Source organism: Callospermophilus lateralis, chromosome 17, assembly GCF_048772815.1.
Source record: "Callospermophilus lateralis isolate mCalLat2 chromosome 17, mCalLat2.hap1, whole genome shotgun sequence".
Lineage (NCBI taxonomy): Eukaryota > Metazoa > Chordata > Mammalia > Rodentia > Sciuridae > Callospermophilus > Callospermophilus lateralis.
Genome location: NC_135321.1, coordinates 69,238,760 through 69,265,007, shown reverse-complemented (window position 1 = coordinate 69,265,007; position 26,248 = coordinate 69,238,760). Strand labels below are relative to the sequence as shown.

The following is a 26,248-nucleotide window of genomic DNA, read 5'->3' as shown; positions in this document are numbered from 1 at the left end:
TTATAAGGACAGTTCCATACATATGGATGCCAGATAAAATGAATAACTATAAATCCTCAGAAATTGAAATTTGGATCTTTATATATTATATATGCTTCCCATTTAGCCCAAATTAGGCCTAAACATGGTGTCATTTCATTAACTGCAAAACTGCATAAGCCTAGCAATTCTTTATTAACCCTTGAACTAAAAAGATAAATCTCCACTACTGTTAAGTCCTCAATTATTAGCACTACAAATACTAAAAATGATTTTTTGGCAAATAGGTAATAGGACCTCATTAATGAAATAGTTTAATTGCTTTGTTTGCTAGTAAAGGGAGGACTGAAACATTGATTTACTGTTTGTCACTACACTATATGTTTTTTTTTGTTTGTTTGTTTTGTTTTTCTCTGAGGTACTGGGGATTGCTTTACCATTGAGCCACATGACCAGCCTTTTTTTGTTTTTATTATGAGATAAGAGTCTAAGTTGGCTGGCCTTGAATTTAAACATGCTCCTGTTGTAATCCCTGAGTTGCTGGGATTACACGTGCACTCCTCCTTGCCAGCTTCTTAATAGATTCTTCTCTTTTTGGGGTGAGGGAGCCAGTGCTGGGGACACAACACTACTTTATTACAGCCAAGGTGTTAGGATGAGTGCCATTCAAGTATGTATATCCCTACATAGGCTCTGCTTTGGACTCACACACATCGGAAAATGCTTGTATCAAAGAAGCACAAACCCCTTTTAAGGTGGGATTTAAACAGTTTATTCCACTACACAGTCGCAAATCTTGCCCATTTTGTCTCCATTCTTGGATAGGGTTCCTTCTGTGTCCCCTTGTAATTTCTAAACAAAATGAAGATCCCTTTATCATAAGAATAGTTGGAAATGTTTAAATAAATAAGAACCATTTTTATTACATGCATAATTGCCTTGTAAGCTTTTTTTTTAAGCACACGTGTAGTTTTAAGATGCAATTATGAAACACTAATTTTAAAAACTCTAAAAAGATTAATTAGACTCCTCAGGTTATTATATGTACAAATATATTTTACAATTTAAACATCGATGAAAAACGCTCAAGCATTACTAAATTCTGGAATAAAACGCAATCCAGGACAAGCTAAGACCACAGACATAAACGGAACTTTGTAGAAAATACTCTTTCCATTGATTTACATGGACCAGGTATGGTGTGGCGCGCTCGTAGGGGGGGAGGGGAATCATTAACCTAAGAAAGGTGCCGTTTTGCTGCGGAGGACACAGCTAGGAAGTCTTACTCCAGACTCTGTTTAGAAGTTTCGCTCCCTTGACAAAGTGTCCTAATTTCCATTTTACCTCCTTTGCACTGTGAACAGAATCTTAAAGCAATGGGGCAAATATCGGTGGGAAGCTGCGTGGACCCAGGACTCTCACCCTAGCCCTTCCACAACCCCGGGCAGCCCAACCCTTCACTCGCCGCGGGACCACTTCCGCCCGGCCAGGCCACTTCCGCCAGGCCCTGAGCGCCCGCCCCGCCCCCAGACCCGCCAGTCTTTCCCGCGAGGCCGCGGGCGCGCGGGGCGGCTTGCTAGCCCAGAGTGCACCGCGGGCACGTGTGCGCGCGCAGCTCTGCTGCTGAGGCCGCGGGAAAATTCCAAAAAAAGTCAAAACAAAACAAAAAGCCAACACGAGGCCAAGCCAAGTTTTCAAGCCACAGAACCCGGGCGGTGGCTTCCTTTCCGCCACAGCCCAAACTGCTGAAGCAGCTCTGGCGAGGACCACCCGGTAAGAAAGAGGCCGCAGAATGGAGGGAAGGCAGCTGCTTCCCTCAGGGTCTGGCCGATGCGTCAGCTGGGGCAGGGGGTGAGGAGGAGGGGAAGGGAGGGAAGACTCGCGAGAGCGTCCGCCTCGCCCGCGCTCTGGGTGGGTGAGCGGGTTCCCGCCAGGCTCAGGGTGTGAGGAAGGCGGGGGAAGCGCTGCGGGGGCGGTGCCAGCCCGCGGAAAGGCTGGGCCGCGCTGGGGAGGCTGGCGAAGCCAGGGGTGGAGCCGGAGGCGGGGCCTGGCCGGCGAGGGCGTGGTCTCGGGCGGTGAAGACGCAGGGGCGGGGTCGCCGGGGAAGGGCGTGGTCGCAGGCGGGGCGAACTGAGCGGTGGAGCCGCGGGGGACGGGGGTGGGGGAAATCACGCGGCAGGGTTCCCCAGAGAGGCGGGAGGGGGACCCGGTGTTTTGGAACTTTTTTGTTCATTGAATGCAGGGGCCTGGGTCCTCTTCAAAGGAGAGGAACAACGGTGTATTTCTTTGTCTCAGGTCCGTGGGGTCTGTGCAGAGCTCGCGTCCTAGCCTGTCGCCCTCCAGAGCTGGCCAGGTCCTCTAGCCCCCGCGGCAGGGGCGGCCCCTTTGGAGGAAGGGGCGGGCTCTGGTGGGCGCTCGTCTGAAACTCCTACTTTTGAATGCCAGGGCAAATCGCGTTCAAAAGCTCTTCTGTGGTTTTTAGGGGTGTAGTTTGTTGGCTTGCTGTTTTTATCTTTTAGGTGGGTGCATGTACAGCTAGAATCTCGGTGATCCTGTTGTAGGGGCTAGGGCTCCGGATTGGGGGGAATTTGGAGTTTTGAAAACACTGTAAAGTTGGGGACTAGAATCTTAAGGAAAGGGACCAAGGAATTTTCCAGCAAAGATCTGCATGTGCCTGCATCAAAGAAGCACAGACTATCAGCTATGTGTTTTGCAAAGAATTTCTCTCTGTTTTGTTCTAATCTGAAACGGGTTGAAAGCTCCTGTGCTTCTGGTTTCCAGCTAGCCTGTGCCCCATTGAACACATCTAAACTGTGATGTGATTGACTTTCCAGTTATCAGTGAGCAGAGCACTTTTAGGCCACCCAACTTAAGCTATCTATGATTGTCACTTACCTTTAGTGATAAATAGACTGCACAAAACTCTATCGCACAGCTTCCCTCAAGGGAAGGTTGTTACAGATGATAGAATTCATACCATGTGTGGTGATCATTCATTCATAAGCGTAGATAGAAAACATGTTCACTGTGACTTTATCCATTAAACTGCATCAAAAAAGAATTTGTTTTCCTGCTTATATCAAAGGGCTGTTTCACCTCTCCTCCTAGAGTAAAAGTTATACCCTACTTAATTAGAATTGTACTTTGGTATAAAAGTATTAATTGTACTTTTATATATTTTGTATATTATACCTTGCAATTCATTTTTTTTCATTTTGTCATGTTCCTCTTCATTACTTTAAAAATTATTACAGCCTTAAAAAGGAAGATTTCATATATATATATATATATATATATATATATATATATATATATAAATTTTTTTTCTTTTTTCCTGTCCTTCAAAAAAAAAAAACATTGACTTAATTGTTTGGCTGGATGTGGAAGATATGTTGTGGCATATGTATAAAACTGTGCATGAGCATTTTAAAATAAATGGTATTTTAAACCAGTTCCACATTTCAGCAAGTAGTTCCAGTAACAATTATACAAATTTTGTATTTATGAAAACCAGCTACAGAGGGAGGCCAGGCTGGCCAGTAGACAGTTGGACGGATTGTCTAGGCCACAGAGAGACCCAGAGGAATCTCACTTGAGCTCTAGATCCAAGCGGAGAGTGGTAGAGCCTCAGGGTAAAGTTCAGTATGAAATGACTTTAAAGTTTTATTTTAACCTAATATATGCATCTTCTCTGTTCTTGTTTATGGCTCCTGAATGACTGTTTAATATGAAAGAACACCTATAGGAGAGCTATGTTGAATTTTCAATGTTTCATTAAAAATGATCGTATCCAGAGGGATATATTATGGATAGTGCTGCTGTGATGTGGACAGGTGTTTAGACATGTTTTTATATATTTATTTTTATTTTATAAATATATATATATATTTTTAGTTGTTGATAGACCTTTATTTATTTGTATGCGGTGCTGAGAATCGAACCCAGTGCCTCACACATACCAGGAAAGTGCGCTACCACTGAGCCACAGCCACAGCCCCTGTTTTTATTTTTCTTGGACAGATACATATGAGTGAAAGTGCTGGGTTATAAAATAAGATTAACTTCTTCATAATCAAACTGTTTTCTATGTGGCTATATCATTTGCATTCTTACCAGCAATGTGTGAGGATTTTAACTTTGCCACATCTTTACCAATACTTATGTCTTTTTTATAATCATCATCATGGTGGGTTTGAAGTAGTATCTCATTGTTTTTATTTTGAATTTCCCTACTAGCTAATGATGTTGAACACGTTTGCATTTGCTTATTAGCTCTTCTATGTCTTTTTAAACATGTCTTTTTGAATATTTTCTCCATTTTTTTAATTGGGTTCTTGGTTTTATTACTGTAGGAGGTTGTAAACATTGGTGTTAGGGATACGAGTCCACTATCAGATATGTGTTTTGCAAAGAATTTCTCTCTGTTACTTGTCCTCATTTTCATCATGTTAAAAAAAGTTTTTAAATTTGAGAAGTCCAATTCATCATTTTTTCTTTTTTTGAATTACAGTTTTAAGGCTATTATCAAATTTCACTTAAGTTTCATGTATGCCCTGAGGAATGGATTCAAATTCTTCTTTTTGCACGTGGATATGCAGTTGTCCCAACACTGTTGGAAGAAAACCTGTCTTTTCTCCATGTAATTTGCCTTGGCACCATGGTCAAAAATCGGTTGACCATAGCTGGGTGTGGTGGCACAGTTTATTATTGAGTTTCTTTGGAGGCTGAGGCAGGAGGATCTCAACTTCAAAGCCCACATGGGTATCTTAGCTAGACTCTGTTGCAAAACAATAGGAAATGGGCTGGGGTTGTACCTCAGCAATAGAGCACTTGCTTAGCATGCAAGGATCCCTGGGTTCAATTACCTGTACTGCCAAAAGGAAAAAAAAAATCAATTGGCCATAAGTATAAGGTTTATTTTAGCCTCTCATTTCTGTTTCAGTGATCTGGATGCTTGCTCTTATATTACCACGGGGCTCTCTTCATATGGTAGCTTTTAGTAAATTTGAAGTTGGGAAAACACAACTTCAAATGTGTTTCTTGTTTTTCCAAATCATTTAGGCTATTCTGGGTTACTTAGACATATAAATTTTAGGATTAACTTGTGATTTTTCTCTAGAACAACCCTGCTGTGATGGATTTTGATTGGAGCTCTATTGAATCTATTGATCTGTTTGGGGGTGAGATTGCAAGATCATGTAAACTTTTCATTCATTTAGATCTTTTAATTTCTCTCAGCAATATTTAGTAATTTTTAGTTTAAATTTCTTTTGTTAAATTTATCTTGAAGTTTTTGTTTTTGATGCTATTGTGAATATGATCCAAAAATTTTTCATTGTTGGATTGATTGTTGCCAGCAGTATATAAAAATGTAATAGATTTTTGTATGTTGAACATGTAACTTGCAACCTTGCTGACCTTGATTATTGCTTTCAGCAGGGTTTTATTTTCCTTCTTTTTTTGGTGAATCCTGTAGAATTTTCTGTTTGTTGAGATGACCAGTGATTTTGTTCTTTTTCTTCTATTAATATGATTTATTACATCATAACTGATATACCAGTGTTATATTATAGAATCCCTTTTTAATATATATTATATATATTATAAAAAAAAAATATATATATATATGTATATATATATATAACATATATATGTTACTGGGTTTGGTTTAGAAATATTTTGTTGAGGATTTTTTGGTTTATGTATTTATTTTTAAGAGAGAGAGAGGAGAGAGAGAGAATTTTTTAATATTTATTTTTTAGTTTTCGGTGGACACAGCATCCTTATTTTATTTGTATGTGGTGCTGAGGATGGAACCCAGCGCCCGGCGCATGCCAGGCGAGCGCGCTACCGCTTGAGCCACATCCCCAGCCCCTCCGTTTATGTTCTTGAGGAGTATCACCCAGTAGTAGTTTTTCGGGCTCTGACATTTGGTATTTACGGAGTCTTAGGACGCCCTTGGGAAAAGCTTCCCTCCTAGAACGAGCTGGGAAGTGCCTCCCTCCCATTTTTGTCTGAGTTTGCCAAGCATTGGTAATATTTCCTTAAATATCTGATTGAATTCGCCCGTGAAGTCCTCTGTACCCAGATTTCTTTTGGTGGGAACTGGGGATCAACCAGCTGGAGGAGGTCTGCGCGCCAGCGCGGCTGCAGTGGGCGGGTGCACCTGCCAACGCCTGCTTCCGGGCACGCGCGTGCCGCGCCATCTCGCGGGCTTGTGCCCTGCTCTGGGTCCATGGCTTGTGCCCGCGGAATGTGCGGTGTGTGCCGGTGTCACGTGTCCGGTGCCGTGTGTGGGGTTTGTGTGCTTTTGCAGTGCAGGCTGGTGCATGCTTCGGAGCTCAGGCTCCTTAGTGTCCTGTGGTCATCAGAACCCCGCGGCCAGCGGCCAAGGCCAAGGCCAGCAGTTGACTCCAGGGTTCCCGTTAAGCGATTTAATAACAGCATTCCTCTGGTGGGACAGCTTTCCACGAATAGCTTTTCCTGACAAATTACAGAAGGTGGTCTTCCTGCATATGCACTGGGCATATAGCTTGAGCAAAGTTACCAGAGCGCGTTTTAGCTTATTTGATGAGTCGACTGGTTTCCAATCGCATCCTAGGTAATACATTTACATTTTACAATGCATACTGCAAATAATATATTCAGTGTATTCAAGTTATATATTTTGATTGATTGGGAAGACTTAACACTTATCTGAAGGAATCACTTGAATTTAACCCTAGCTTTGTGAATTTGGAGATCTCGTCCAATATATATTATGATTCCTTAGCCTGCCCCTGCAGATCAAAGGTTACAATAGAAGACTATATACATACAGTATATAAAGGAGTTGTTCCCATGGCATTTGGCAACCCGAAGCATATACCGTGTTTCTAATTCTGACCATTAGATTTCTTGGTCATTACTTAAAAAGTTGACATAGTTAATCAGAGTTTTGCTTGATGATAAGTATCTCAATCTATAGGTATTTTTTTGCAACTATTCAGCAAGTTTTAAGAATAATACAAAAATAAAAATATTTTATATGAAATACATAACTGATTTTTTAAAAAATTGAATAGTTATAAGCTAAGAAAGAAATAAAAGTATCTTGAATTTTGGTAGTGACATTCCTTTGGAGGAATTAAGAGCTGGGAATATATTTTACTATAACATTTTCTGGTATCTTTATTTAGTTCTACAAGATATACTTAAAATTGTACTAAGTAATTTTGGTTTTAAAAGAATTTAAGTGTCATTTGATGTAAAAGTAATTTGAATTTTGGAGAATTGTCTGTTCTTGAGACAGAATGGTGAAAACAGGACATCTTTAAAAATATTCTTGCGCTGAATCAGAACCGTCTTTGGTTACATCATATCCTGGCTGCAGTGGCTATAGCTGAAGGGTTACACATTAGTTAATTTTGAAACTGTATTTTGAGGTGTTATTGATGTACACTGAGTGGCACCTGTGTCAGAAGCCTCAGGTTGTGCCCTGTAAATATCAATACACCATGAACCCATCGCCACCGTCCCACAGATTTCCTCGGGTGCTTTTCCCATCCTCCTTCTTATTCCCCTCTCCCAGCCACATCTCTGATGATTGCTAATTTGCTTTCCATTACTATACATTAATTTGGACTTTCTAGAATTTTATACAAAAGGAATCATACATTATGTACTCTTTTTTTTTGGCCCATCTTCTTTCAGTTATCATAACTGTTTTGAGAATTGTCCATTGTATTAGTAGTTCATTTCTTTTTTATTGCTGAATAGTATTCCATTGTTTCAATATTTCTTTACCTTTTTATGGAATTTTGGGTAGTTTCCAGTATTTCTCTATACAAATAAATCTTCTATGAATGTTTATGCACAAGTTGTATGGACATATGCCTTCATTTCTCATGGGTAAAAATGTAGGAGTACAGAGTTGGTATAGGTTTGACTTTTTACGAGACTTCTAGACTATTTTATCAAAGTATTTAAAATTTTAAATTCCTGGTATGCATGAGGATTTCTGATTTTCTCTCCAATATTGGCACAGTTATTTGATCAACCAGTCAATCAGTCTGTTTATTTGATACATAAAAATTGTACATATTTATGGGGTGCCTCGTATTTTGATGCATGTATACTTTATGTAGTGTTCCAGTCAGGGCAGACATGCATATCTCCTGCAACATCTGTCCTTTCTTCATGAGAAAACATTCAAAATCCTTTCTTCTAGCTTTTTAGAATATACAGTATACTATTGTTATCTGTGGTCATTATACTGTGAAATGGAATGCAGAACTTATTTTTCCTATTTAACCATAACTTAATACCTGCTGATCACCCTTTCCTCATCAGCTGTCCCCTGCTCTTCACTGCTGGTAGCCTTCCTTCCACTCTCAACTTCTGTGAGGTCAGCGCTGTTAGATTCCACAGGAGTGAGATCATGGGTGTTTGTTTTTCTTGTGCTGGCTGATTTCCCTTACATAATGACTTCCAGTTCTGTCCATGTTGTCTCAAATGATAGGATTTCATTCTTTTTATGTCTGACTAGTACTCCATTGTGCATTATGTACCACATTTTGTTTATCCATTCATCAGTTGATGGACACTTAGGTCGCTTCCATTTCTTGGCTATAGTGCTGCAGTAAATTTTATGGGAATGCAGATGTCTCTAGGAGACTGATTTCATTTCCTTTGGATATACAACCAGTAGTGGGTTGAATATGGTAGAAGTTCTATTTTTTAATTTTTTTCAGGAACACCTATGCTGTTTTCCATAATGACTGTAGCAATATATATACCCACCAACAGTATATAAGGGTTCCAAGAAGTTGTTATTGCTTATCTTTTTTTAAAAAATGTTTTAGTTGCATAATGATACAATGCCTTTACTTATTTTTATGTGTGCTGAGGATTGAACCCAGTGCCTCACACATGCAAGGCAAGTGCTCTACCACTGAGCTACAACTCCATCCCCATCTCTTATCTTTTTGATAGTAGCCTTTCTTAACAGGAGTGAGGTGATATCTTACTGTGGTTTTGATTTGTATTTTCCTGATGATTAGTGATGGTTTATGAAATGCTCTCTGTGAAACCATCAAGGTAGAGCTGGTAAAGTAGATACCTTATCACCTTTGCAGATGTGTTTTATGTGGCTTGTGTATAATGTTTTAAGATTTTTTTGAGCCAGTTACTAACATTTAAACATTAAGAGATTTCACCCTAAAAAACAATCTACATTTGCAGCTCTTTAAAAATAAAAAATGGTCTGACAGCACTGCGGAGCTCCTTTTAACAGCAGCAGCTGGCAGGGGCTGATTCCTGGCTGTCTTCTTTGGCTGTGTTTTCTCGTGGCCTTGAGCTCATCTGAATGCTTTATCCATGTGGACATTTGAATTTATGACCTTTGTCCAAAGTAATTTACTAACTTTTACATAATTTTGAAATGCATTTTGTTGTCAAATTAACACTTAGAAAAAAATGGATAGATTAGAACAAATTTATCTTACCTATTGGGAGAATTATTCTCTCTGGTGAGTTAAAAATTTCTTATCTATAGGAGCATTATTTGTTCTGAAAACTAATATGTATTCTTTAGAAATCAGACCTTTTTGTTTTATGGATTCTTAAAAATGCATTGGTTTGGGCTGGGTTTGTAGCTCAGCAGTGGAGCACTTGCCTATCATGTATGAGACACTGGGTTTGATCCTCAGCACCGCATAAAAATAAATAAATCAAATAAAGGTATTGTGTCCTCTACACTAAAAATAAAAATTAAAAAAAAAATTCATTAGTTTTATGAGCAGGCTGCCCCCACCCGTCACACACACACTTTCTTTGATTGCTTGGTTCAGTTCTAGCATTAGGCATATGCCATATTAGTACTTTGTGCTTTTCGGATTATTTTCATTTAGATTTTATGTGAGTCTCACAATAACCATATGCACTAAGGTACGATAGGCAGGCACTGCTTAGTGGTAGAGCACCTAGCACCAGTGAGGCCCTGAGTTCATTCCAGTGCGCACATGCGTACCTACACAGAGAGAAAGAAAGGGAGGGAGGGAGGGAGGGAGGGAAAGAAAAGTAAAGAAAACTTGAGTGGGATCTCTTCAAAGAACATTAATTTGACTCAGAATTAGGGAGTTCCCAAGAGATTGCCCAAATGGAACTTCTGAGGAACTTCATTGGTTTCTCACGTTTTCACATCCCTTTAAATGTCTTAATTCTTGTTGCATGATCATCTTTTCAGCAATCAAAAGAGCTGAGCAATTCTGGTTACCCAGACTTCAATAGATTGTAGCTGAAGACATCTTCAATAATGACTTCTCTTTGAAATGTTTACAGAGAAGGAAACTGAGGTTAGTGGCAAGGCTCTTGACTGTGACCCAGGGGAGCTGCTTCCTGTTTGCTTCTCTTTTTGTGGCATCAGTAGCCCCATGTCTGAGGGTGGCCAGAGCTTCCTCTGGAAGCATCTCAAGCAAACCTGTGACAGGCTTTTTGTTGCACCTTTTTACTGTGTAAATAGAGACATTGGAAGGATTTGAGTACTGCCTAACCAGTTTCTGCTTGGTAACATGCCCTGAGATCCTCAGTAAATGCCAGAAAACAAATTAGATCCACGGTGTATTTGATATGCATATCGTTTTCCCAAACAAAATTTGAATTCCACAAACTCAAGTTGAGTCATTTTCTGGATGCTTGTGTATGAATGGAAGCCTTTGTCCTGCCCTTCTGTAACCAATACCATCAACTTTTAAAAGCCCTGATGCATTGGCTGTATACTGTTGATCCAAAACAGAACTTTATTCTGACTAAACTTGTAGCTATAGAAATACTGAACTCATATACCCATTGACCAGTACAGCATGTTCATGCCAACCAGATCTAAGCCTGTCCAGGGTGCCATGCTGTGAAGACCACTCACAGCTGTAAGCATGGGTGCAGCTGTTACAAATCTAGCAAAACCTCAGATTAAACAATTTCACATGACCAACGATGACACCGCAGACCCATTTTTCATAATATAAACACTCTGGGACATGCCTTTGAAATGAGTGAGAATGTCATTAATATTAATGCCCCTGAATTCAAGGTTGAGAAGTCATTTCTTTTTGAGCTGTGTTTTTTACTCCTAAGTTTGGAATAAAATATGGTTTTAGCCTGAAGTATGGCATGTTTATTCACAACCTGAAAAAAAATTTGATCCTGTTGCTTTTAAATTGAAGGAATGCAAAAGTACAGTTAAATACTTTATTCTTTGTGGTCATTTAACTTAAATGAATGTTAGAACTAAATTTGGCAAAAATTAGCTGTTAATGAAATCCAATTGCTTTGGTTTATGAAAAAAATAAAAGGACACTGCCCAGCCCAGTGGTACACATCTGTCATTCCAGGGGCTCAGGAGGCTGAGGTAGGAGGATGGTGAGTTCAAAGCCAGCCTCAGCCAAAGTGAGGCACTAGGCCACTCAGTGAGACCCTATCTCTAAATAAAATACAAAATGGGGCTGGGGTGTGGCTCAGTGGTTGAGTGCCCCTGCGTTCAATCCCTGGTACCCCCCAAAACTAAATAAATAAAAAACTGAAAACAATTGCTAGTCAAGTGTTATACTACTAGTAGGACATTTTAGAATTCTATGTTTCAGGAAGGAATTTTATTCTGAATGATTTTGAACATGTTTCTTGCCATCTTGTCTTTCAACTAGATTCCAGCCCTTCAAAGCCACTGGAATTTATTTTGCTTCTTAGTCTTTGCTGATGGGACTGCTAGTGAGATATCAGCTTGGCCATGCAGACTTTTCCAGAGTTACTTTCTGTGCCCTGATTTCCTGTGAATTCTTGTATGAGTTTTTCCATGTTGCATTTACAGGGTCCCCTGGAAGCTCCTGAGCTGGGCTTCACACAGTTCCCTGTGTCTATGGGGAGGTGTTGTGTTTCAGCACTCACCGGGGACTGCATTTTAGAGTCCCCTTTGCCTCTACTGCTCTCCTGGTGGGACTTCTGGGGAAGCCTGAGTTGGTAACGGAGCAGTTAAATGACTGTTGAACTGCCCTTCACACTCTGTCAGAGAGACGCAGCATTTGTCAAAAGAAGACAGTAGAACCTCATTTAAACTTGTTCCTTAAGTTGCTTAAATGTATTTCTGATCAGGAGACTTATAACCTAAAGCTGGACTTGTGAAAGCAGCACATAGTTAATATGGTATTATTTTATTCGGAGGACTTTGTTTTTCTTTTTCATACACACTGCTAAATATTTTATTTCAAAACAGATTTATTGAGCTATAATTCATGTATCACACAATTCACCCATTTAAAATGTAGAATCCAGGAATTCTTAGTATGTTCACAGAATTGTGCACCCCTCACCACCATCAAGTTTAGAGCATTTTATCCCATAGGAAAGACATTCCATAGCAGTGGTTCCTCCCATTTCTTCTGTCCACATCCACACCTCCCCTCTTCTCTTCCCCACTCCCTGGCCACAGTCACCTGCTTTCTGTTGTATTCATAGGAACTTGGGATATTTTAATCAACACCTGCTGGGCATGCTGGTGCACACCTGTAATCCCGGCTCCTCAGGAGGCTGAGGTAGAAGGGTTGCAAGTTTGAGGCCAGCCTGGGCAACTAACTTGGTGAGACCCTGTCTCAATAAAATGAGGGCTGGGATGTAGCTCTGCGGCAGAGCACCTGCCTTATGTGTGCAGGGCCATGGGTTTGTTCCCCAGTACCTCAGAAACTAGAGTAAAGCACAGTGACCGTGCTGTTGCTGTCCCCTTTTGCTCCTATTTTCTGCCCCCCACCATTTAAGAGATTGTGGAATTGTTTTTTAACTCTTTGCACTTATTTTAAATTCCATATCTTGAGGAAATCTGGACAGGTGCAAGCAGCCCCTTTCTTCTCTATTGAAAGCTCGTCTCTGCAGCTGCCGTGGGGCGTGCTGCCTTCTGCCCTCTGCCCTCACTAGCTGTTCACTGTGCCCTCTTTCTGGACTTTCACTGTTCACTGTGCCCTCTTTCTGGACTTTCACTTTCCTCTTAGTGGAACACATCCTCTAATTTCTCCCTAAAACAGGAAGTGTGAGAGGTGAGTTATTTCTGGCCCCTGTCTATTGAATGTCTCATTATTCTTGTCATATTTGATTGATAGGTGGTACAGAATCCCAGCTTGGAAATCGTTTTCCTTCAGAATTGGGAGGGCGATGTTCCCTTTCCTCCTACTTTCCTGAGTCTCTCCAATTTCATGATAATTTGCCTTGTGTCGATGTCTTTCCATCCATTATACTGGGAATTTGGACAGTACCTCCAATCTAGAAACTTGTTTTTAGTTCTAAGAAAACGTTTATTGATTGCATCTTGCCTCTCTTCTCTTGGGCAGCCTGTATTTGGAGCTCTGCCTTTAGGATTGATCCTCTAATTTTCTTATTTTCTATTGTCTTTATTTATGCTGTACTTTTTGAGACATATCTCAACTTTAAATTTCTTCCCTTTTATTGAGTTTTCATTTCTATAATTATATTTTTAATTTTGAGATCATTTCTCTAAATGTTCCTTTTGCTGCTATTTCCTCCTTGTCTCATGAATATGGGTTCTCTCCCCTCCACTGTAAAGATATTTATGTTAGATTTTCTTTTTAAAGCCCCCCCCCCATGAATTCCCTATTGATTTTCTGCATATTTTTGTTTCCATCTTTCCTGTTAGAGACTTCTTCAGGTGTCTGGTTAGCTGCTGTGAATGGGAACAGGAAACTAAAAGGTGATTGACAGCTTTGAATGCTGACCAATGGCACTTTCTGACTTTTAGATTCCCTTGCAGGTGATTGGCTGGACTGAGTTAGAGAATCCCCTTGTGTCTGTGTCTTTAGATCTTCACTGGCAGGCTCTTTAGACTTGCTTATCATCTGTAACTCAGGTGACCAATGTCCCAGGGCCTGAGTGAGATAGAAGCTTGGGATGGGGAGGGGTGTCTCCGCATTCAGTACTGTAGTTTACATGTTATTTTTTTGTGTTTCTAAATGTCTTCATTTCCTGAACTTTGCAGGGTCTGGTGATATAAAATGGGTCAGTTTTATCAGTGTTCCCCTCAGATTTGTTTTTTCTGTTGTATTCAGTTACTATCCACTTTCTAATTTTCAAATTCTATAGCTGTTTTCTCTTTTTCTGTTCCTATACTTGTGAATTTATGCCTTAAAAATTAAAATTAGATTCCTTTATTATTGTTAAAAGTAAGAAGGAATGAAAAACGTCTGTTTGATTTGTCATCTTTATAGGGAAATTCCTGTGTGAAAACATCTTTCCCTCCTGTTTCTTCCTTTTGTGATTTAATTTTTAAAGTTAAAATTTTTCATCCATCAAAATTTTCCCCTGCTGGTTGACTGGTTATTCTAAACTATATTTTGGAAAAATTTAATTCTTATATAACTCACAAAATGAGATTGCTCTTGGTGATATTCCTCACTGCAGCTAGGCTACCCCCTGGTGTTCCCTTCTGTTTTGCTGCAGGTCTGATAGATGGATGATGATATAATTTATTGAGTCGATGTTTATTGAATGACTGCTCTGTCAATAGCATGGCACAGAATTCTACTGTAATACCAAACTACTGAAGAGGGTCAGGATAGGCTAGAACACCAAGAAGAACTGCAGAGAAATGCATTCAAGTAGTCTTCTGTAAGTTTGGATTGCTGTGACAATAGTAGCTATGGACAGCTCAGCTGAGTTATACAGCAAACACATCTAGACGATTTTTTTTTTTTTAACAAAATGTCTAGAAGATCAATCAATGACTTAAATAGGATATACTTATATTGGGGGAGGCTTGGGAGTAAAGTTCTAGGGTTTGGGATGAATGAGGAGGCTAAAATTGAAAACAGTCATGGATCACAAGTGGAAGATATAGTTATGGAGTGTTCTAGGGAAAATGGGGTGGAAGTTGGTGGCAGACAGAAACTCATGGACTGCCCTTTTAAGGGTGTTTGTAGAGGAGCAACCTGTTAGGTGAGATGAGGGGGTGTTCTACAGCTCCTACTCTTGCAGGAAGGTCAAATAAAATGAGACTAAGCATAGAGGGGCTTGTGGGTACTCATTTACTTACTTTGTTTCTTTCCTTTTTTAAATTAGAAAACACTTTTATTAAAAAAAGAAGCAGCAGCAGCAGCAGCAGCAGCAGCAGCAGCTGCTCCTGGGCTGAGGATGTGGCTCAGTGGTAGAGTGTTTGCCCAGCATGCCTGAGGCCCTCAGCACCAGACCCAAAAGAGAAAAGCTTCTCCCTGAGTCCAGCTGTGAAAGCGTTGAGGTGGTGAGTTGATGCCATCTCCGCCTGGGCTAGTGTGCTGATGGTAGGAAGGTGACTGGAGAAGGGCAGGGTGACAGAGTCCTGGTTAGAGTGGAACCTGGTGAGCTTGAACTATGGGAATATGGAGTTCTTTTTACTAGAGGTAGATGTTCGGGAACGTGAGTCAAGAAAGTGGGTTGATGAATGTGTTGGAGTCCTCAAGACCACCCCAGACAAGGACTCGCAGGACCCGCACAGAGCTGTCCTCGTGATAACGTGTTTTTTTAAAAAACAGAGAAAGGGTATAAAGAAAAATCAGCAAAGGGAAAAGGTAGAGGGGGTGAATCTAGAGGGAACCAGCACCCCTCCCTGCCAGAGCCACATGGGACACACTCATTCTTCCATAATGAGCTGTGACAACGGGTGTGAAATGATGTCTATCCGGGAATCCCACTGGAGATGGGGATTATTTGGAGTTCGGTCACATATGCATCCTCTGCCTAGCAAGTACCAAATTCTAGACTCTACAAGGAAAGCAGATGCTTGGCACAAATCACAGTGTACAGATAGTTTAGGAACAGTGACTCCCTCTTAGCAGGTGTGGTGGTGGGAGCTCTCCCCATATGCCTGCGAGGGACAGCCTTGCCAACATACTGCCCCCGTCTCTGTCTGTTGTTTGGTAATACTGAGAATTGAACTGAGGACTCACACATGCTACACAAGCTCTTCACCACTGAGCTGAATCCCCAGTTCTTTAAAAATATATATATTTTGAGACAGGGTCTTACTAAGTTGCCCAAGCTGGCCTTGAATTTGTGATCCTCCTGCCTCAGCCTCCTGAGAAACTGCTATTACAGGCAAGTGGGATTGCAGGCGTGTGTCCCTGCACCACATACCTGGCACAAGGAGTGCTGTCTGAGGAGAGTGCTCGCAGTCCTGCAAGTTACCTCTTCTCCACAATCTGTTTAAAAAATTAAGAAGCGATTTTTGAGGATAAGAACCAAGTTATGATCTTGGTCAATTGCAGAGGGGTCACAGTCAGGGTAAAAGTCCGATTGAGATGTACAGACAGAAAGCCGAGCCTCTAGGAGGGTGTGAAGGTGAGAAATGCAGTGCGTAGAGAGTTGGGACTCAGGCTGAGGAAGCTGATGAGCAGCGGGGAGACCTTGCTATGAGCTGGCGGTGCCTGTCCCCAGGTTGTCACTGTTGAAGCTCTAATCCCTAGGACAACTGTGTTTGGAGATAAGGCCTTTTGGGGACTACTTAAATTAGGTAAGGAGGGGTCCTAATCTGATAGGATTGGTGGCTTTATTAGAACAGGTAGATTTGTCTGTCTCTCACACAAACTTGAGCATAAAGAAGAAGTCATGTGAAGACAGTGAAATGGTGGCCACCCACAAGCCAGGAGCAGGATTCTCAGGAATCAAATCAGCCTCCAAAACCATGAGGCTTGACTTGCAGCCTCCAGAACCATGAGAAAGTGGTGTCTCGCTGTGACAGCCCAAGCTGACAAGGCAAGCTGGGTCAGACCAAAACCTCAGCTTTGTGAGGCACACTGTGTGCAGAGCAAGGAGGATTATCAAGTTGCTAGTTTTTAAAATTTTTATTTTTTTCTCTTTTTGAGTGTTTGCTTTGTAATCTTAGTTAACCTTCCTCCATACCACCTTGTGAATTAGCAAAAGTTATTTACCTGTCATCATGAATAGCCACATTTGACTATTGAACTGTAAATTAATAAAGGTAAGTAAAAAATTCGTTGTCTTAGTTGTGCAAGCCACACTGTGTGTTCATAAGCCACCTGTGGTTGGTGCCTGCTGTATTGGATGCAGCAGATCTCGGAACCTCCCCGTCTCTGCAGGAAGTCCAGGCACACACCCCTCTTCCAGATATTGCCTTGTACTCTCCCTGTCTTTCCTTCCTGACTCAATGGTTCTGACTTTTCTAGGTTCAGGGCATACTTAGGAATGCTAAAATTTGTGACTGCACCCTCAAGGGTCTTAAAACACTAGCATCAGAAGGTGAACCACAGTGCCAGTGTCAGCCTGGCTACAGTGTCTTGTCAGGCTGCGTCTGGAACTGTAGTCACTGTGCCCTTCACCTGGCGATGCTTCTGCCCCTCCTGGGCTCTGTGATGTGGTCATAGGCACAGAAGTTCAGCAGGCACGTTCCACTCTCCGAGTTCCCCTGGACCGTTGCTCCCTCTGGGCTGGAGGGCTGGCTCAGTGCTCTGAGGCAGCCTCAGCGTGGGCTGCTCTGGATCCCTAGGCTGGGGAGGTCAGTGAAGGTGGCAAGCTTTCCGGCCTTATTGGGAGTTGACTGCACCATGAGGGAAAAACAGGTATGACATTGGTGAGAAGGGTCCCTGTTAGCCCTGGGACCTACCTGGGTGGGAGTTGTCTTGAGGCAGAGCAACCGAGCAACCCTTTTTTTTTTTTTTTTAAATGAAAGGTCTTTCAGCTTCCGCACCAGACATGATACACTTTTTAAAAATAGATATAATTTTTAGTTTTAGGTGGACACAATAGCTTTATTTTTTATTTTTATGTGGAGCTGAGGATCGCACCCAGTGCCTCATGCATGCTAGGCGAGTGCTTTACTGCTGAGCCACACCCCAGCCCCTCAGAACAACCCTTTGAAATAGGTTTTGTTCCACATCTGAAAACTGTGAAGTTGACCCTCGGAAATTTTGCCTGGGGTCTCAGAACCAGCAAATGGCAGTGCTGGGTTCAGACCTTTCTGTTGACCTTCCGAACTTGTGCTTTTCCCATCACAGCGCAGCAGGCTTTTGCCACTGTCCCTTCTGCTTACCAGAAGCAGCGTCTCCTTTTAGTGTTCTGCACTAAAAGGATTGTTTTAAAATTTGTTGAATGAAATACATTAAATTTAAGGTAAAGGCTCAATGACTTGGAAGGAGATCTTTGTTTTCCTTTTGTTTTAAAGGATTTTTATTATTTAAGTGAAGGCCACTCTTGAGACGAGCACTTTTGATAGAAGCATTTAGACTTCCTGTTTATACAAATAATTGGCTTTGCAAAAATGTTCCACGTATGTGTCAGCAGCTTCCTTACGGATGCGGACTGCGTGAGGAGCACCTTTCCTTGTGAGCTGGAGCCTTCCTCGCGCACTGGCTGCTCCGTTGCCCGTTGCTTGAACAGTGTGCTTGTGATGGTTATGGTCATGCTCACTTTCACTACTGTCCATCATTTTGGCCTTTAGGTCTGTATTTTCTTTGGGTGGTTTTGCTGAGAAGTAATTGTACGAGGAGAACAAAGTTTTAAATTTTAGCCTCAAAACCAGACTTGTTTTGTGCCATCCTGTGGTGCTGAGGATTGAACCCAATACCTCACACATTCTTTGTCCCAGCTTTCGCTTCAGCTCCTGTCCCTGATGTGTCCCTTGGCAGAGCATGGAGATGATGGTAGTCTTTGAATCCTGATTGGGGGCAAAAATACTTGGTGTAACAAGCATGGGGGGGGGCAGGGTGACCTCATGAGGGGGACAGGGTGACCACATGGCCCTGGATTGTCCATCGTTCTGGAAACTCTGGTTAGAGATCAATGTGAAGAGATTAAATTTATTTCCCACAGACTTCTCTTGCTTGGTTATCATCTGACATTATTCCTTTATTATTATATATTTCATTCCTCCTTATTATTTTTGGCTGAAGATTCTCTTGTTAGTCATTTTACTTTGATCATTCTTTTTATTTTCTGCTCCCTCAGAATTTTTCCATCTTAATCAGCCTTATCTTCATCAGATTTTCCTCCCACTTGGATCTAATGGTCTACTTCTTCAGTGGATGGGGATGGGGGATGAGTGAGGGTGGTGGGGTAATATGCCACTTGCTGGTTATTTCCCCTGACACAAGATATTAAGGAACCTAATTCCCTTTTCATTCCTTGTGCTTGGACTCTATAGAGTTGGCTGGTTACCAGTATCGGACTGTGTGTGCTGGGAGGTGACTAAAACAACCCCGTGGTGAGGCAGTGTGTTCCCGCACAAATATGTGAGCTGATGACAGATGACAGTGGACAGGCATCAGATGAGTTTTGAATATAAAGAGATACGCTGTTTTTTAAAAAATATTTTTAGTTGTAGATGGACACAGTGCCTTCATTTTATTTATTTATTTTTATGTGGTGCTGAGGGTCGAAGCCAGTGCTTCACACATTCTAGACAAGCACTCTACCACCAAGCTACAACCCCAGCTCTGAGATGCACTATTCTTGTGATACTGTTAGTAATTTTTATTTGGAGAAATACTAGCTGTTGACTAAAGCATAGAACCTACTCTAGGCTAGGTTATGTTCCCAGGAGGCAATTAGAAATGGACAGCAATTTCAGTTTTGAAATTAGCTTTTTGCTAAAATGTGGTTTGAGTGTGGATGTTTTTATACATAGAGCAACAGACTCACTGTTAAAGAAGCATTGTCTGGTGATACAGATGAACCACATAGAATCTCTTCATCTTTAGGGAAATCCTAGTTGAAACTGGAAAAAAAAACTTCAGTTTTGTTATTGTTCATCACAAATTATAGGGATTTTGATATCGTTCAGTTAGAAGTTCTGTAGATTTTTGGAAACTACTTATTAATTGACCTCAGTTCTGCGCATTTTTGTTGCTTTGCAAGAATACTCTTACGGTTCAAATAAAGTTAAAAACAGGATAATTGGTGTGTGCCTGTAAAGTCAGTCTAAAACTGTATTTTTTGCCTGTCAACACTTGAATAAAAAAAAACTATTTTCAGAACAGGATGGCAATTTAGGATCTTGCTCAAAACCACATATACCATAGTATTTTTAAAACTTGGAACCAAATAGCGTAATTATTGTTCTTTATAGCATGTGAAACTACATCTGATGTTAGCGTGTGTCTTGCTGTCCTGATACGGGTTTTTGATGGTGTTAGGGGTGCGAGAGTGAGCCCTGTATTTCACTACTGTACTTTCTTGGCTGCCCAGTTGGTATCTGCTTTGAATCTACTAAATAAAGGAAAACTAGAGCAACAGTGGTTTTGCCAGTCTGTTTTACTGGGTTTTATTTATTTTGGATGGCGGCTGGCTTTGTGAAGGCGGCAGGCTGACCCTGGAAGCCACTGCCAAGGGCAGGATGGCGGGCGTTCCCCTCGTCCCCGCCTGAGGTCTGCTGGTCTTGCTAGCTCTCCTGCCATGGGACGAGGCTGTCTTGACATCACTGTAGTCATGAGTAGCCACCTGCCCTCCTCGGTTCCCCCAAGTGTCCACAGGTCAGCCACTCCCTCCGTGCCTCTCACATCCCCCTTGGCCTTGGCCTGGCCTGGCCCTTTTCCTCATCCACTCTGGGCCATCTTTCCCTTTTCAGTGGCTTTCCCTACCTTTTCTCTGTTGGTGGTTTCCATGTTTGTCTTCACTCAGGGTCTGTTTCCTGAGCTTTGTATGCGTCCAACCCATTGCTTATTGGGGCCCTTCATTGGGGCTCTGTCATCCTTCTGAACAGTGTTCCTACTCCTGTGTCCTTTTTTCAGTCCCTGATGGTGCTATGCATACAATTCCCTTGGCAGAAACCTGAGCTTCATCTTTCACTCCTCCCTACTTCTTTTCTATTTTTTTTTTACCATGTTCAGTCTGTACACCAAATACTGTGCATTCTACCTCGTATACATCACTCACATCTAGGTACAGATGCTCCTTGGTTCACAGGGATTAGACCCATGGAAGCCACTGCCAAGGGCAGGATGGCGGGGCGTTCCCCTCGTCCCCACCTCAGGTCTGCTGGTCTTGCTTGCTCTCCTGCCGAGGGACGTGGCTGCCTTGACATCACTGTAGTCATGAGTAGCCACCTGCCAGGTATTGCAGTGCGGCAGAGCTGCCTGCCCTGGAGCACGGCCGTTGGCCCTGGTGGCAAGCCTGATGGCAGCCGTGGCCCTGCCTGCCTGGCCTCTTGAGGGCAGCGTACCATATATTGCCAGCCTGGGACAGTACAGCTTCTACAGAATGCGCTTCACTCCTGTGCCACGGTAAGATGGAAAAATCCTGAATGAAGCCGTCACAAGCTGAGGCACATTTGCACTTATGTCGTCTCATTCCGTGGGATGAGGCCTTCACCCCTGTGAGGTGGTCTTCCATCTTACATGGTGGGTCTTCCTGTCATTCCCAAACCATTTCCAGCACTGCTTCTTCATGATATTTTTTTTTTGGGGGGGGGATGGTGTACTGGGGATTGAGCTTAGGGGCACTCAGCCACTAAGCCACATCCCCAGCCCTATTCTGTATTTTATTTGGAGACAAGGTCTCACTGAGTCGCTTAGCACCTTGCTAAGTTGCTGAGGCTGGCTAGAACTTGAGTTCCTCCTGCCTCAGCCTCCTGAGTTGCTGGATTACAGGTGTACAACACTGTGCCTTGGTGTGCATGATATTTTTGAAAAATAAAAATCCATTTGCATTACTTTCAGGCTAAAAATTCCTCAGTAGCTTCCCCTTGTTCTTAGAGCAATGTCAAAAGTCCTTACCTACTCTTAGGATGGCCTTTTAAATCCATCTACTACTTGCCTGAGCAGGGTGGTAGCCTGAAGTCCCCCTGGCACTTTCTGTATTCAAGATGCTTTCTGTTCTTGTGAGAAACAAGAAATTCTGAGACCTATTGTCCACAATAAACCTCACTTCTGTAGACCCCTTTTCAAAAAGGTACATCTACAGATGAGAGAGAGAGAGAGAGAGAGAGAGAGAGAGAGAGAGAGAGAAGGTGTGTGTGTGTGTGTGTGTGTGTGTGTGTGTGTGTGTGTGTAATGCAATGGTTGGAAAATTCCTTTGAGAAATCTGTCTAATGGTTATGCTTGATGCTTCTTTAATGTTTTTACAAACTAGAGTAAGCCAGTCTATCCAACCTGACTTCAGCAGTCCAGGACATTAGATGTCATTGCTCATCAGAAGAGGTGCTGAGAGTCAGCATCTGTGCCCTGAAGAAATTGCCCTGATATGGCCCCAGAAATGGTCTGAAGGATGTGGGCATGTGCCTCTCCTTAAGAGAGCAGGACTTCTGAAGTCCTAGGGGTGGGGGCGGGGGCGGGGATGTCGGTGGTCTGGCTCCAGTAGAGGGATAAAGATGTAGAGATCAAAATACAGAAGCTCCAGTGGAGCAGCCTTCAGCTGGGCTTGGATGTGCTGAAATGCTTATCTTTTTTGAGAAGAGAGTCACAGCAGGATTCTGGAGCAGTTGCCTTAGGTCCTTGTAATCTGCACTCTGAATGCCCTTGGGCCTTTCTGCCCCAGGCTCCTTCCTGGGGCTCCTCTGCCCACCCTGTGAGCCTCCACAGGTGGTCAGTCTTGGTCTGGGGCTTTTCTGTAGACCTTCCTTGACACCCCAAGTCTGGCCTCTGTGTTCTACCTCGTCACCCACACTCCATGACACTTCTTGCTCTGCAGTTGTAATCTGTATTTTAAGTTCAGTGACTATGACTACTGTCACCATTTGAAATGAAAGAGATTTAGAATTTTTTTTTTTTTTTTTTTTTTTTTTTTGAGAGGACTAACTGGAGTCCTGAGACATTAATCCACTTCTGCTTACTTGCCTTTGACTCTCATTAAGGTTTTGAGATATTTTAGACACAACATGTCATAAGGTGTCCTGGGGACAAGACCTGCCTACCCTGGTCCAGTGGTGAGGATCTAGAGTGTGAGTGCCAGTGTCCGTTGCATGGTTTTGTTTTGGTGTTTTCTCCAGCTGCAAAGTCCACCCAGTCTTGTGCCAGGGCACTATCATGCTCACAGGGTGGCCGTGCTCATTGCTCCTTGGGCTAACTCGACACATCCTACTTCCATTTTCTCCACTTTCTATCTTCACATTCCAAATTCCTATGCTTGAAATATTGTAAGCTACAAAAGATATGTAATTTCCTAATTTATGCTTTGCCTTGTTGCAGAATCCAAATAATGAATTACTCTTGCTTAAAGCAAAAAAAAAAAAAAAAAGGCAAACAAAGCTACATGGAGTTGATATGGGAAGTAAAGGAGCAATAAAAAATTACAATTATTTTTAAGTCTAGTGAATATCTTTACTTACCTTATGAAAGGCTGCTTTGTTGTCCCAAAGATGTGGTTCTGCCTCTTCCCTGTTTTTCAAGTGATGTACATATTTAGTGTACGCATTTGATGAATCTGGGGATCAGTGTATACCTGTGGCACCAGCACCACCCTCAGGGCCATACCCATGTCCATCAACCCCAAAGTGCCCTTCTGTCCTCTTTGTTGTTGTTGTTATTGTTTGTGTGTGATAAAAACACAAAGATCCCCGCTTTGGGTGTGGTCTTAGTGATCCTCCAGGGTTCACTATGATTAAAGGACTGGTCCTCAGGGTGATAATGTTAGCCTGTGTTGTGGAACCCTTGCGGGACGGGGCCTAGAGGGATCCCTGTTTCCTGGGGTTGGGGGGGCTCTTGAAAGCTAGTGCTCCTGGGAACAGGTTAAAAGGTGAGTTGGGCCCACCCTCCTCTCTTCCTTGCACCTTTTCCTTCCACCGCTGGGCTTGGCCAGGTGAGGCATTCAAGGGGCAGTCCTCATTTGCCCAGGCCACAACCATTGGGTCTTTGAGGCACCAAAATGGTGAGCTAAACAAAACCCCTTTTTTCATTAGTAGCTTGTCTCAGTAACTTTGCTGCAGTAGTGAAAGGCTGACTTATACAGGTCTCTTAACAGAGTATAAATATACACTATTGCATTAGATGTATTTTTGTTAACTGAGGTCTTATTTTTTTCTCAGAACTGAAACTTTGTACCATTTTACCACCACCTCTCCATTTTGCATTTCCCCCAGCTCCTGCAGCCACCTTTCTACTCTTTACTTCTATGAGTTAGACTATTTTAGATTCCACATAAAAGCACTATTTAGTGTTTGTCTTTCTGCATTTGGCTTGTTTAGTTAGCATAGGATCCTCATGGCCTGTCCATTTTATTGAACATGGCAGGGTTTCCTTTCTTTTTAAAGACTGAACAATATTCTATTGTGTGTGTATGTGTATGTGTACATATATATCCACAAATTGGAAAACAGATAAAATGTGGAGATACACACAAACACACACCCACCACGTATATATCCATGCATCTGTTGAAAGTTCCAAGTTTCCTTCCATATCTTTCTTGTCTATTGTGAATGATGCTGCGATGAACATGGAGATGTCGATATCTCTTCAAGGTCCTGATTTTAATTCTTTGGATATATACAAAAAAAAAAATGGGCTTGCTGGATCATATGGTAGTTCTGTTTTTAATTTTTTGAGGAACCTCCATACTTCCATGATGGCTGCATTACATTTTCACCAGCAGTGTACTGGGGTTCCCTTTTCTCCTCACCCAAACTTGTCCTTTGACTTTCTGATAGTTGCTGTCCTACTAGGTCAAGGTTCTCATTGTGGTTTTGATTTGCATTTCTTTGCCAACTATTGATGTCGGTTGTCTTTTCACATACCTCTTGGCCCTTTGTCTTCTTGGGAGAAAAGTCAATGTAGGTCCTTAGCCCATTTTAAAAATAAAATTCTTTGTTTTTATTACTGAGTTGTATGAATTCTTTGTATATTTTGAGAATTAACTCCTTAGGGCATAAATAGTTTCCACGTATTTTCTCCCATTCAGTAGGTGTCTTTTTATTTTGTTGATTGTTCCTTTGCTGTGCAGAAGCCTTTGTAGTTTGGTATAAACCTGTGCATATGTTTTTGCTATTGTTACCTGTCCTTTTAAGGAGTCATATCCAAAACAAGTCATTGCTCAGACCAATATCAAAAAGAAGCCTTTGCCTATGTTTTCTTTTGGGATTTTTATTATTTCAGGTCTACATTTAAATCTTTAATGCATTTTGAGTTGCTTTTTGAGTTGGTAAAAGATAAGAGTCAAGTTTATTCTTTTGAATTTGGATATCCAGTTTTCCCAGCATTATTGAAGGAACTGTTCTTTCCCCATTGTGTGTTTGTGACAACCCAGTTGAAGATTGGTTGACCAAATGTGCACAAGGTTATTTCTAGGCTCTAGTCTATGTGTTTGTTTATATGCTAGTACCATATCCTTTTGATTACTATGTTTTGAAATTAGGTAGTTTGGTATCTGTAGCTTTTTTCCCCCCCTTATTGCTTTGGTTATTTGGGGTATTTTTGTGGTTTAATATTTTTGGGTCATTTATTTTTTTAAATTTTTATGCAAAATGTCAATGGAATTTTTATAAGGGATTGCATTGAATCTATAGATCTCTGGGTATTCTGGACATTTTAACAGTATTAATTCTTCTAATTTGTGAATACACATTTTTGCTGGGAGCCATCAGAGACTGCGGCACATTTTTCGTTTATTTGTGTCTTCTTTAGTTTTTGTCATTGAGATTTTATAGTTTTCAGTTAGGATTGTTTACCTCCTTGAATTTATTTTGAAGTATTTTTTGTAGCCATTATAAATGAGATTTTTAAAAACTTCTTTCTCAAATAGATCTTTGTTAGCTTGTAGAAACACTACTGATTTTTATATGTTGATCTTGTATCCCGTAACATTTATCAGTTCTAAAATTATTTCTTTTTTGGTGGAGTTTAGAGTCTTCTATATATAAAATTATGTCATCTGAATACAGAGACAGTATGCCTTTTATTTCGGTCTCTCGTCCAGTTTTCCTTGTCCAGGACTTCTAGTACTGTGTTGGACAGCGGTGGATATAAGCACGAGTGGACAGCCTTGTCTTGTACCAGGTGGAGGAAAAGCTTTCCGCCTTCCCTGTGGGGTGTGTTGGCCGCTGTGGCCTTGTCATATATACAGCCTTTGTTGTGTTGAGGTACATTCCTTCTGTTTCTGATTTGTGGAGAGTTTTTATTCTGGATGGATGTTGAATTTTATTAAGTTGAATTTGCTGCATCCACTGAGATCATCATATGGTCCTTGTTTTTCATTCTGTTAATGTGGTGGATCACATTTGTAGATTGCATGTATCTGACCATCCTTGCATCACAGGGTGAATCCCAGTGCATCATGGGGTATTGAAATCTGTCTACGAGCACTTTTTTGAGGATTTTTGTAT

The 26,248-nt window shown here is 41.6% G+C and overlaps 1 protein-coding gene across 4 annotated transcripts in view; it reads left to right on the top strand.

Annotated features, from left to right (window-relative positions):
* The first annotated feature begins 1,531 nt into the window (after nt 1–1,531).
* The window catches only part of Fancc (FA complementation group C), a 178,368-nt gene continuing 153,651 nt past the window's right edge, over nt 1,532–26,248 (top strand). For all 4 annotated transcript variants that reach the window (XM_076836736.2, XM_076836733.2, XM_076836734.2 and 1 more), the window contains exon 1: nt 1,532–1,752. The gene's annotated coding sequence lies outside the window, so the exon portion shown is untranslated. The remainder of the gene's footprint in view (nt 1,753–26,248) is intronic.